Here is a 14,024-nt window from a genome sequence, read left to right on the forward strand (position 1 = left end):
GACTTTGTTGTTGTTCAGTTGCTAAATCTTGTCTAACATCTAACTCTTTCCCGACCCAGGAATCGAACCCGCAGGCAGATTCTTTACTGCTGAACCACTCAGGAAGATCTATGGTGGCTTTAGTAGTGCTTAGTTGTCTTTAACTTCATTTGACACAGTTTTGTTAGATTGTATGTCATATCAGTGTGCATTTTAAAAACTTACCAAAACCAGAGAATTTTTGTGTAGCCATTTTAGTGTTCAGTGTTTAAGGCTTTCTTGGTGGCTCAGATAGTAGAGAATCTGCCTGCAATGCTGGAGACCTGGATTTGATCCCTGTTTGGGAAGATCCCTTGGAGAAGGGAACAGCTACCCACTCCAGTATTCCTGCCTGGAGAATTCCGTGGACAGAAGAGCCTGGAGGGCTACAGTTCAGGGAGTCACAAAGAGTCAGACATGACTGAGCGACTTTCACTTTCACTTAGTGTTGAAGGTGGAAGAAAAAGCAACATTTTGCCATATTATGCTTTACTATTTCAAGAAAGGACTTCTCTGGTGGTTCAGATGGTGACGAATCTGCCTGCAGTAGGGGAGACGTGGGTTCAGTCCCTGGGTTGGGAAGATGCCCTGGAGAAGGGAACAATACCCGCCCCAGTATCCAGGTCTGAAAAATTCCATGGACAGAAGAGCCTGGCAGGCTACAGTCCGTGGTGTCGCAAAGAATCAGACACGACTGAGGTACTTTCACTTCACTTCAAGAAAGATAAAAACACAATTGAAACACAAAAATAGATTTGTGTTATATGAAGAAGGGGCTGTGACTGATTGAATGTGTCAGAAGTGGTTAGTGAAATTTCATGTTGAGATTTCTCACAGGACAATGCTCCATGGTTGGATAGACCAGTTGAAGTTGATAGTGATCAAGTCAAGACATTAACTGAGAACAGTCAACATTATACCATGCAGGGGATAGTTGACATACTAAAAATATCCAAATCAAGCATTGAAAATCATTTGTACCAGCTTGGTTATATTCATCGCTTTTACATTTGGGTTCGACATAAGTTAAGCAAAAACCTTCTCAACCATATTTCTGCATATGATTCCTTACTTAAACATAATGAAGACATTCCATTGTTAAAACAAATTGTGACAGGCAATGAAAAGTGGCTACTGGGCAATAATGTGCAGTGGAACAGATCATGGGGCAAGTGAAATGAACCACTGCCAACTACACCAAAGGCTGGTCTTGACCCAAAGAAGGTGATGTTGTGTATATGGTAGGATTGGTGAGAGTCCTCTATTATGAGCTCCTTCTGGAAAACCAAATGGTTAATTCCAAGCACTGCTTCCAATGAGGCCAACTGAAAGCAGCACTGGATGAAAAGTGTCTGGAATTAGTCAACAGAAAATGCATAATCTTCCAACAAGATAATGCAAGACCACATGTTTCTTTGATGACCAGGCAAAAGCTGTTACAGCTTGACTAGCTAGTCCTGATACATCCGCCGTATTCATCAGATGTTGCACCTTCAGATTTCCACTTATTTCGGTCTTTATAAAATTCTCCTAATGGAAATAAATTTCAGTTCCCTGGAAAACTGTAAAAGGCACCTGAAACAGTTTTTTGCTCAAAAAGATAAAATGTTTTGGGTGGATGGAATTATGAAGTTGCCTGAAAAATGGCAGAAGTTTGTGAAACAGAATGGTTGAATACATTGCTTAATAAACTCTTGGTGAAAATAAAAGGTGTGTCTTTTATTTTTACTTTAAAACCAAAGGAACTTTTTGGCCAACTCAATAGTTTGTTTTCTAAGTACAGGTGTTTTAAAATAAAACATTTACATTAGTGTTTTAATACCCAATGAAATCTAAATACCGTAACAATTTGATACACACCATTCATCCTTTTAATATATATGACAAAGTGCTTTCTTTTAGGTTGAGTTATTGGCTTTCCCATGTGGCTCAGTGATAAAGAATCAGCCTGCCAATGTAGGAGTTGCAGGTTCCATTCCTGGGTCGGGAAGATTCCTTGGAGAGGAAATGGCAACCCACTCCAGTATTCTTGCCTGGAAAATTCCACGGACAGAAGAGCCTGTGGGCTACAGTCCATGCGGTTACAAAGAGTCAGACACGACTTAGAGACTGAGCACATACTTTAGTAGTACATAGTTGCTCAAAAGAACATAAACCTTATGAATTTCTGTTGTGTGGTTGCTAAGTTGCTTCAGTTGTGTCTGACTTTTTGCGACCCTATGGACTGTAACATTCCAGGCTCCTCTGTCCATGGGATTCTCCAGGCAAGAATACTGGAGTGGGTTGCCATGCCTTTCTGTTTCCACATAACAAATTTTTGAGTACTTGGTGGCTTAATACAACACATATTTATTATCCTACAGTTACGGTTAGAAGTCCAGACATGGCCTACCTGGATTCTCTATTTTGGGTCCCATAGGCTGAAATCAAGGTTTTGGCTTTAGCTGCAGGCTCATCTGAGGTTGAGATCCTCTTCCAAGTTTATGTGGTTATTGGCAGAATTCATTTCCTTCAGTTGCCTGTCTGAGGCCCTCAGCTCCCAGGGGTTGCTGCCATTTCTTCTCCGTGGTTCTGCCTGTAATAAGTCAGTTTACTACTTCGAGGCGAACAGGACTGCATCTGCTGCTGTTTCTTGTCTCACACTTCTGGACCCTTTTTTAAAAGGACTCACCTGATTTAGGTCAGGCCCACCTAGGATAATCTCTTTTATGATTAACTCAAAGTCAACTTAATTACTGACCTTAGTCACCTTTGCTATATACAGTAATAGCACAGGAGTGGTATGTCATCATATTCACAGGTCCTGCCCACATTCAAGGTGAGAGGAGTGTACGGGGTGTGTAAACCAGGGATCGGAATCTTGGGAGCCAGGCACCTTAGAATTCTGCCTACCACATTCATCTTATGGAAAATATCCCCCATAACCTAACTGGAAAGGTCAGTTTAGTTGTCAAGCCAACCTGCCTATCATATTTATCTTCAGACCAAGTCTGACTTAATTTTTCAATTCAGATGAGTGTGTTAATACTTGTTATGTGCCAGCCATTTCACTTCTGAATTCTATTTGTAAGATAGAAAGATAAGGTGTGAAAACTTGCTTTAAATTGTTTCTCCTGACTGAAATAAAATGATGTTGGCTGTATTTAGTATTCTTTTAAAGATGCTTTCTTTTCTTTGTTCTCATGAGTCTCCTCATTTATAGTGTATTTTTTTTACTCTAGGCTACGGGATGAAAGAAGCAAGATTAAATGATAAATATTTATTATTTAAATGAGAAGTATTTATCACCGTCTCTTTGTTTTGTGTCATAGAATTTATTATTTATTGCTCTGCAGAGCAATGCCCCATAACAACATTCAAGATAAGAGATCTGCCTTTCTTCTGTTAAGTGGGAGGAAGGCAGTTGTGGAGAGATGGGAAAGGAGAATGCATTATTTACTCCTTGAGTGCAGGCACCTTGCAGGCAGATCTTTAAGAAAGAGTGCATATGGTAGTTTTGGTAGGATGCTGAAGGATATGAGTATTTGACCCAGGGAGTATTAAAGTTTGACTGAATAAAATATACTTAGTGACCTTTTCCCCAGGCCACAGGAAAAAGCCAGTATTAATTTTAATTAATTTTATTTTTTTCATGCTCACTTTGGCAGTACATATACTAAAATTGGAACGATACAGAGAAGATTAGCATGGCCCCTGCGCAAGGATGACATGCAAATTCGTGAAGCGTTCCATATTTTTACAAAGGCTGTAAAAAGAGACAGAAGGACACTACATAATGATCAAAGGGTCAATCTAAGAAGAAGATATAACAATTATAAATATATATGCACCCAACATAGGAGCACCGCAATATGTAAGACAAATGCTGCTGCTGCTGCTAAGTCACTTCAGTCATGTCCGACTCTGTGTGACTCCATAGACGGCAGACCACCAGGCTCCCCCGTCCCTGGGATTCTCCAGGCAAGAACACTGGACTGGGTTGCCATTTCCTTCTCCAATGCATGAAAGTGGAAAGTGAAAGTGAAGTTGCTCAGTCATGTCCGACCCTTAGCAACCCCATGGACTGCAGCTTACGAGGCTCTTCCATCCATGGGATTTTCCAGGCAAGAGTACTGGAGTGGGTTGCCATTGCTAACAAGTATGAAAGGGGAAATTAACAATAACACAATAATAGTGGGAGACTTTAATACCCCACTCACACCTATGGACAGATCAACTAAACAGAAAATTAACAAAGAAACACAAACTTTAAATGATACAATAGACCAGTTAGACCTAATTGATATCTATAGGACATTTCACCCCAAAACAATGAATTTCACCTTTTTCTCAAGCGCACATGGAACCTTCTCCAGGATAGATCACATCCTGGGCCATAAATCTAGCCTTGGTAAATTCAAAAAAATTGAAATCATTCCAAGCATCTTTTCTGACCACAATGCAGTAAGATTAGATCTCAATTACAGGAGAAAAAATATTAAAAATTCCAACATATGGAGGCTGAACAACACGCTGCTGAATAACCAACAAATCACAGAAGAAATAAAAAAGAAATCAAAATTTGCATAGAAACGAATGAAAATGAAAACAACCCAAAACCTATGGGACACTGTAAAAGCAGTGCTAAGGGGAAAGTTCATAGCAATACAGGCATACCTCAGGAAACAAGAAAAAAGTCAAATAAATAACCTAACTCTACACCTAAAGGAACTAGAAAAGAAAGAAATGAAGAACCCCAGAGTTAGTAGAAGGAAAGAAATCTTAAAAATCAGGGCAGAAATAAATACAAAAGAAACAAAGGAGACCATAGTAAAAATCAACAAAGCCAAAAGCTGGTTCTTTGAAAGAATAAATAAAATTGACAAACCATTAGCCAAACTCATCAAGAAACAAAGGGAGAAAAATCAAATCAATAAAATTAGAAATGAAAATGGAGAGATCACAACAGACAACACAAATACAAAGGATCATAAGAGACTACTATCAGCAATTATATGCCAATAAAATGGACAATGTGGAAGAAATGGACAAATTCTTAGAAGGTACAACTTTCCGAAACTGGACCAGGAAGAAATAGAAAATCTTAACAGACCCATTACAAGCACGAAAATTGAAACTGTAATCAGAAATCTTCCAGCAAATAAAAGCCCAGATGGCTTCACAGCTGAATTCTACCAAAAATTTAGAGAAGAGCTGACGCCTATCCTACTCAAACTCTTCCAGAAAATTGCAGAGGAAGGTAAACTTCCAAACTGATTCTATGAGGCCACCATCACCCCAATACCAAAACCTGACAAAGATGCCACAAAAAAAGAAAACTACAGGCCATTATCACTGATGAATATAGATGCAAAAATCCTTAATAAAATTCTAGCAATCAGAATCCAACAACACATTAAAAAGATCATACATCATGACCAAGTGGGCTTTATCCCAGGGATGCAAGGATTCTTCAATATCCGCAAATCAATCAATGTAATACACCACATTAACAAATTGAAAAATAAAAGCCATATGATTATCTCAAGAGATGCAGAGAAAGCCTTTGATAAAATTCAACATCCATTTATGATAAAAACTCTCCAGAAAGCAGGAATAGAAGGAACATACCTCAATATAATAAAAGCTATATATGACAAACCTACAGCGAACATTATCCTCAGTGGTGAAAAATTGAAAGCATTTCCCCTAAAGTCAGGAACAAGACAAGGGTGCCCACTCTCACCACTACTATTTAACATAGTTTTGGAAGTTTTGGCCACAGCAATCAGAGCAGAAAAAGAAATAAAAGGAATCCAAATCGGAAAAGAAGTAAAACTCTCACTGTTTGCAGATGACATGATCCTCTACATAGAAAACCCTAAAGACACCACCAGAAAATTACTAGAGCTAATCAATGAATATAGTAAAGTTCCAGGATATAAAATCAACACACAGAAATCCCTTGCATTCCTATACACTAATAATGAGAAAATAGAGAAATTAAGAAAACAATTCCATTCACCATTGCAACGAAAAGAATAAAATACTTAGGAATATATCTACCTAAAGAAACTAAAGATCTATATATAGAAAACTATAAAACACTGATGAAAGAAATCAAAGAGGACACTAATAGAGAAATATACCATGTTCATGGATTGGAAGAATCAATATAGTGAAAATGAGTATACTACCCAAAACAATCTATAGATTCAATGCAATCCCTATCAAGCTACCAACGGTATTTTTCACAGAGCTGCTGCTGCTGCTGCTAAGTCGCTTCAGTCGTGTCCGACTCTGTGCGACCCCATAGATGGCAGCCCACCAGGCTCCCCCGTCCCTGCACAGAGCTAGAACAAATAATTTCACAATTTGTATGGAAATACAAAAAATCTCGAATAGCCAAAGCAATCTTGAGAAAGAAGAATGGAACTGGAGGAATCAACCTGCCTGACTTTAGGCTCTACTACAAAGCCACAGTCATCAAGACAGTATGGTACTGGCACAAAGACAGAAATATAGATCAATGGAACAAAATATAAAGCCCAGAGATAAACCCACGCATCTATGGACACCCTGTCTTTGACAAAGGAGGCAAGAATATACAATGGAGAAAAGACAATCTCTTTAACAAGTGGTGCTGGGAAAACTGGTCAACCACTTGTAAAAGAATGAAACTGGAACACTTTCTAACACCATACACAAAAATAAACTCAAAATGGATTAAAGATCTAAACATAAGACCAGAAACTATAAAACTCTTAGAGGAGAACATAGGCAAAACACTCTCCGACATAAATCACAGCAGGAACCTCTGACCCACCTCCCAGAATATTGGAAATAAAAGCAAAAATAAATGGGATCTAGTTAAAATTAAAAGCTTCTGCACAATAAAAGTAACTATAAGCAAGGTGAAAAGACAGCCTTCAGAATGGGAGAAAATAATAGCAAATGAAGCAACTGACAAACAACTAATCTCAAAAATTTACAAGCAACTCCTGCAGCTCAATCCCAGAAAAATAAACCAGCCAATCAAAAAATGGGCCAAAGAACTAAACAGACATTTCTCCAAAGAAGACATACAGATGGCTAAGAAACACATGAAAAGATGCTCAACATCACTCATTATCAGAGAAATGCAAATCAAACCACAATGAGGTATCATTTCACACCAGTCAGAATGGCTGTGATCCAAAAGTCTAAAAGCAATAAATGCTAGAGAGGATGTGGAGAAAAGGGAACCCTCTTACACTGTTGGTGGGAATGCAAACTAGTACAGCCACTATGGAGAACAGTGTGGAGATTCCTTAAAAAACTGGAAATAGAACTGCCATATGACCCAGCAATCCCACTGCTGGGCATACACACTAAGAAACCAGAATTGAAAGAGACACATGTACCCCAATGTTCATCGCAGCACTGTTTATAATAGCCAGGACATGGAAGCAACCTAGATGTCCATCAGCAGATGAATGGATAAGAAAGCAGTGGTACATATACACAATGGAGTATTATTCAGCCATTAAAAAGAATACATTTGAATCAGTTCTAATGAGGTGGATGAAACTGGAGCCTATTATACAGAGTGAAGTAAGCCAGAAAGAAAAACAGCAATACAATGTACTAACACATATATATGGAATTTAGAAAGATGGTAACGACAACCTTGTATGCAAGACAGCAAAAGAGACACAGATGTATAGAACAGTCTTTTGGACTCTGTGGGAGAGGAAGGGGGGGATGATGTGGGAGAATGGCATTAAAACATGTATAATATCATATAAGAAACGAATCGCCAGTCCAGGTTCGATGCAGGATACAGGAAGCTTGGGGCTGGTGCACTGGGATGACCCAGAGGGATGGTATGGGGGAGGGAGGTGGGAGGGGGTTCAGGATGGGGAACACGTGTACACCCGTGGTGGATGCATGTTGATGTATGGCAAAACCCATACAATATTGTCAAGTAAAAAATAATAATAATAATAAAAATTTTATTTTATTTTATTTTTTTTCTATGTTTTTCTTAATTCTGTGGTACCTGCTGCAGTTTATTTGCTAACGAATAGTGCAAGTTTGTTATTTGGCCATCAGCGTGTGGGATCTTAGTTCCCCAACCAGGGATTGAACCAGTGTCCTCTGTAATGGAAACACAGAGCCCTAACCACTTGACCTCCAGGGAAATCCCTTTTTTCCTATCTTTACACCAGTCTACCACACTATTTTATTACACCTTTATAAAAAATTTTTGGAATCAGGTAGGTTTAGCCTTCCAGCTTTTTTTTTCCCGCAGTTGTTTTGGTTATTCTAGGACCTTTGCATTTCCATAGAAATTTTAAAATTAGCCTGTCAATTTCTACCCCCCCCCCCAAAAAAAAACCCTGCTGGAATTTTGATTGGGATTATGTTGAATTTATAGATTATTTGAGGAAAATTGAAATCTTAACAGTATTCAGTCTTTGAACCCACAAAGTTTGTATTTTCATTTATTTAGATTTTTAAACATTTCTGTCAGCAATATTTTGTAGTTGTTAATGTATATCTTTAGGGTGAAATCTGCTTTTTCTTTTTAAATTGAATTTTAACTTTTAAAGCTTTCAGTATTTTTAATTGATGTTTGAGCCACTGTATCTTTGCAGAAACTTTGGCAATGAAATAAAGAATTTGGCATGAATAAATACACAGACTGTGTATCCAAGGGATTTATTTCTATATTGTTCAGTTCAGTCGCTCAGTCGTGTCCGACTCTTTGCAACCCCATGAATTACAGCATGCCAGGCCTCCCTGTCCATCACCAACTCCTGGAGTTCACTCAAAGCCATGTCCATCAAGTTGGTGATGCCATCCAGCCATCTCATCCTCTGTTGTCCCCTTTTCCTCCTGCCCCCAATCCCTCCCAGCATCAGGGTCTTTTCCAGTGAGTCAACTCTTCTCATGAGGTGGCCAAAGTACTGCAGTTTCAGCTTTAGCATCAGTCCTTCCAGTGAACACCCAGGACTGATCTCCTTTAGGATGGACTGGTTGGATCTCCTTGCAGTCTAAGGGACTCTCAAGAGTCTACTCCAATACCACAGTTCAAAAGCATCAATTCTTTGGCGCTCAGCTTTCTTCACAGTCCAGCTCTCACATCCATACATGACCACTGGAAAAACCATAGCCTTGACTAGACGGACCTTTGTTGGCAAAGTAATGTCTCTGCTTTTGCATATGCTATCTAGGTTGGTCATAACTTTCCTTCCAAGGAGTAAACATCTCTTAATTTCATGGCTGCAATCACCATCTGCAGTGATTTTGGAGCCCCAAATAATAAAGTCTGACACTGTTTCCACTGTTTCCGCATCTGTTTCTCATGAAGTGATGGGACCAGATGGCATGATCTTGGTTTTCTGAATGTTGAGCTTTAAGCCAACTTTTTCACTCTCCTCTTTCACTTTCATCAAGAGGCTTTTTAGTTCCTCTTCACTTTCTTCCATACCCTAAACGCAAATGTTAGTTGATTGAACAATTTGCACTAGCAAGATTTTCTTATTTGATTCTGAGTATGGGAAACTGAAAATATGTATGTATTAGGAAATAGCATTTCTGAAATTTGTCAGATCTAGTGTTTATCAATTTAAAAAATTAAGTTTAATGCTTTTATATGTGTCTACGCACAAATCTGTAGCAGTATGATTTTTCTGTTTACAGTGTATGTGTAAGGAAATACCGTCTGGCAATTTGAAAATACGGTATAATGGGAATACAGGTCTGATATGTTAATCTACTGTTAAAGACTGAAAATTATTTTAATTGCTCTTTTTTCTGCCTAGTCTTTCAGAAAAATATGAAAAGTGAGTTTGAGTGAGTTTGTTCTGATGTAATTATTTTATACTTACTGTCTCTTAGGGTGCTGAGATAGTAAATGTGGTATTGCAGGGTACGGTTATCTTTTGTTGTCGTTTGATATCCTTTTTAGTATTTATAGCTAGGATTTTAAGATTTTATATTTGTTTTTATGACTTTTCATCTTTGCAATTTAGTGAGTTTAGCATAAGAAACTCAGATGCTCAGTGTTAAGGTTGCTTTTCAGGTTACTTACTGAAATCATAATCATGGGAAAAATTTGTATCCCAGTTAGACATTATCTTAATTCTCACGCATAGTCATTTGTACTGAGTGGGGCTGTTGGCTTTTGTGGAAGAATGTTATAACAAACAGTCTTATGGACTTTTTTAAGCTAAACTTCCAATATAAATGTTTATTTTATACATATATTTATACGTGTTTATACATGTATTTAAATGTCTGTTCTGTTGATATAATAGAAATATATGGTAGAGTGTAATTAAGTTTCGTCTTGACATGTAACAGGAAATATTTATTTCTCCCAAATCTATTTTGAATTTCCAAAAAAAAAGTAAAGCCAGGTTTTTTGGATATTAGTCCTGTATGGATTTCCAGCTGCCTTAGTTAAGCGCTTCTCATCCAGACTTCGTTAACTGGTTATTGTTCCAGCTTCTTGTGTCCTTTCTCTCTCTCACTTCCCCACTTCAAATTATGTTTCTTTGTAAGTTTGTTTTTATCAAAATTATTCATGGAAATGAAAAGATAACTAGCTCTGTAAGGCTGTTAGGAAAAATAGCAGTATCTCCTCACTATTTGCAACAGTTTTTGCTTCCTAGATGCAGTCCCTTTAATTTTTCAAAGTGATTTATTTCAGTATTCTGTATCTCTAAGAAAAAAAAAGTGCTTCTGCTCTATTGACCTTTCTGCTTTGGGCAGTATCTTTTGGCTTCCTACTATGGAAGGTAAGGTTTTACTATCTTTTGTACACACACACACACTCATATATATATTCTCCCCTCCAACAACACATAGATTTACCACATGTACATACTTCCTGTCTCCCCTCCCACTCCATGCTTCTATCTTAATGTTGGTTGGATCAATATTCAGAGTTTATAGTATTATTACTGTACATAATGACCATATACTATATGTTATTTATAGTTAAACCCCTTTTTCTTTCCTACTTAATGTTTTACTGAAGTTAATAATTATCTTGTGTTCTTGTTTGTGTATTTTCTATGTACTTATCAGTTTAAGCTCAAACTGCCTACCAGTTGTCTAAATATCCTCTCAAGAGTTTTAGATCTATCAGATACTCTGTTAATTTCATCTTCTTGAGATAGTTTCTTTCAGAGCCTTCTGATCTGCTCTGATTGGACTGGCAACCTTTATGCTTGTTTTACAGATCTCATAAGTTTTCTTCACGTCATCCTAGGCGTTCCTTTGGCTTTTCTCTTGCATCGGTTCCTTTGTTTCTTATATCCCATATTTTTCTCTATCTTGATTTGTATGCTTGTTTTATTGTGGTACAAACTATAAAGTTTAACGAAAAAGAGTATGTGAGAGTAAAACTTTTGGCCATGTTAGATCCAAGCATGTCTTCATTATACCTTAACATTTGATTGATAATTTGTTAAGATCTTATTAAAGGTTGGAAATTATTGCCTTCCAACTTCTAGTATTATTGTTGAAATCTGGAGCTGATTTAATGTTGTCTACTTTGTGCATGACCTGTTTTCTCCCTCTACTCTGAACTTGTAAGATATTCTCTATATCTCCAGGCATCCTGACATTTTCATTTCTTTCATTGAGATGGGAACTAGGAGGGCCCTTAATGATTTAATATATTGATAATTTCGCCCCTTAATTTTCTGTTTGCTTGTTGGTGATTTTCTTTTTAAAACTTTATCTATGGTGAAATGTAACATACAGCTAGAAAATGCATAAAACATAAATATACAATTTAAGGAACTCTTACTTAACCATCACCCAGGTGAGAAAATAGCACATTTTTAACATTTTTCTCAAGAGAACTCTCCAGAAGGTAACCAGTAGTCATCACTACTTTCCTTTATAGTTTCATCATCTAAGCATGTGTTCTTAAACACCGCAGCTTAATTTTATCTGATCTTGAACTTTGTGAGTGAAATTTGTATCTGTTCTTTTTATCTGTCTTCTTTCTGCCAACATTATTTTAAAGATATATCCACATTTTGTGGAGCTGTCTTTACTCATGTTTTATTTTTTGCTGTATATACATTCCATTGTATGAATATGCCACAATTTATCTATCGTACTCTAGATAGGTATTTGAATTTGCCTTTCTAATTTAAAGGTATACCAATAATGTTTTTCTGAACCTTTTTGTTCACGTATTCTGTAAATGTTTGTGCTTATTTCTTTAGAACAGTGCTGTCCAGATGAAATATAATATTAGCCACATGTGTAATTTAAAGTTTTCTCATAGTCACGTTAGGGCTTCTCAGGTGGTGCAGTGGTGAAGAATCTGCCTGCCAGTACAGGAGATGCGGGTTCAGTCCTTGGATGGGGAAGATCCCCTGGAGAAGAAAATAGCAATCCACTCCAGTATTCTTGCCTAGTAAATCCCATTAATAGAGGAGCCTGGTAACCTGCATTCCATGGGGTCACAAAGAGTCGGACTTGACTTAGCAACTGAGCACACATGTACCTCCGTCCGTAGCCACATTAAAAATATAAGAAGGCACAGATCAAGTTTATCTAAATAACATATTTAACCCAATGAATGTAGTCATTTCAGCATTTAGCCAACAAAAAAATTATTGAGGTATTTGACATTCTTTTTGTATTCTAGATCTTTGACATCTGGTATGTATTCTATAGCCCATCTCAGTTTGGTCGAGCTACATTTCAGGTGCTCACACTAGCCACATGAGGCTAGTGTCTCCTGTATTGGACAATAGAGCTCTAAAAGATGTGAATATACTGAACAGTAGAATTGCCGGATTATAGGGTATCATATCTTGAACTGTAGTAGATGACAGCAAAGGTTTCCGAAGTGATAGAGCCATTTTGCACCCCAGTGCCAGTGTGTGTGGGTTCCCATTTTTCCACATAATTACCAACACTTAGTATTATCATACTTTTTCGTTTTCTTGTCTGTTAAGTGGGTGATAGATTTCACTGTGGTTTAATTTGCACTTCCCTGATGGCTAAAGAGCTGGAGCACATTTTCACATTAATTGACCATTTGAATTTCTTCTTCTGTGAAGTACTGGTTTAAAATTTTTTTGCCATTTTTTTTCTATTAGGATTTTCATCATTTTTTCCTTGTTGAATTTTTAGAAGTTCTTTATAATATATTCTGGATGTGAGCCCTTTTGTATTATGTGTTAACATAGATCTTCAACTCTGTAACTTGCCTTTTCATTTTCTTAAAGATGTCTTTTGCTGAACTTGTTTTAAATTTTAATGTTGATAAGTTTGTAAATCCTTTACTTTATGGATAGTAATTTTTGTGTCCTTTTTAGTAACTCCTTTTCTGTCCTGAGATCATGAGATTGTTATCTATTATCTTATTTTATATTATCAGAACTTTATTAGGTCTTTTTATTTAATAGATCTAAAATCCAACTAAGACTGATTTTTGTATCAAGTATGAATAGGAGTTGATTTCATTCTTTTCTGTATGAGTGTCCAGTTGTTCACTGTTCATCCACTTGCCCCACCTTTCCTCAGCAGTTCTCCCCCTACCCATTGTGCCACCTTTGTTGTACATCAAGGGTCTATATATCTGTAGACTTGTTTCTGTACTGTCTGTTCTGTTCCATTCATCTGTTTCTCTATCATTATATCAACATTCTTAAATCCTACTTGTTGTTGTTCAGTTGCTCAGTTGTGTCTCACTCTTTGTGACCATGGACTGCAGCACGCCAAGCTTCCCTATCCTTTACCTGTTTCCCAGAGTTTGTTCAAACTCATGTCCTTTGAGTCAGTGATGCCATCCAACCATCTCACCCTGTCACCACCTTCTCCTCCTGCCCTCAATCTTTCCCACCATCAGGGTCTTTTCCAGTAAGTCAGCTCTTCGCATCAGGTGGCCAGAGAATTGGAGCTTCAGCTTCAGTGTCAGTTCTTCCAATGAGTATTCAGGGTTGATTTCCTTTAGGGTGGACTGGTTTGATCTTCTTGCAGTCCAAAGGACTCTCAAGAGTCTTCTC

General features: G+C 37.5%; 1 protein-coding gene and 1 non-coding gene across 2 annotated transcripts in view; both read left to right on the forward strand.

The window, feature by feature from the left end:
- SOS2 (SOS Ras/Rho guanine nucleotide exchange factor 2) overlaps positions 1 to 14,024 on the forward strand; it is a 105,907-nt gene that overhangs the window by 7,132 nt on the left and 84,751 nt on the right. The gene's annotated exons all lie outside the window — the stretch shown is intronic.
- LOC138989660 (U6 spliceosomal RNA) lies at positions 3,650 to 3,756 on the forward strand. Its single transcript, XR_011465907.1, has one exon. It is a non-coding gene; the product is annotated as a U6 spliceosomal RNA (small nuclear RNA).

This window comes from Bos mutus, chromosome 10 (genome assembly GCF_027580195.1).
Source record: "Bos mutus isolate GX-2022 chromosome 10, NWIPB_WYAK_1.1, whole genome shotgun sequence".
NCBI classification, from domain to species: Eukaryota; Metazoa; Chordata; class Mammalia; order Artiodactyla; family Bovidae; genus Bos; species Bos mutus.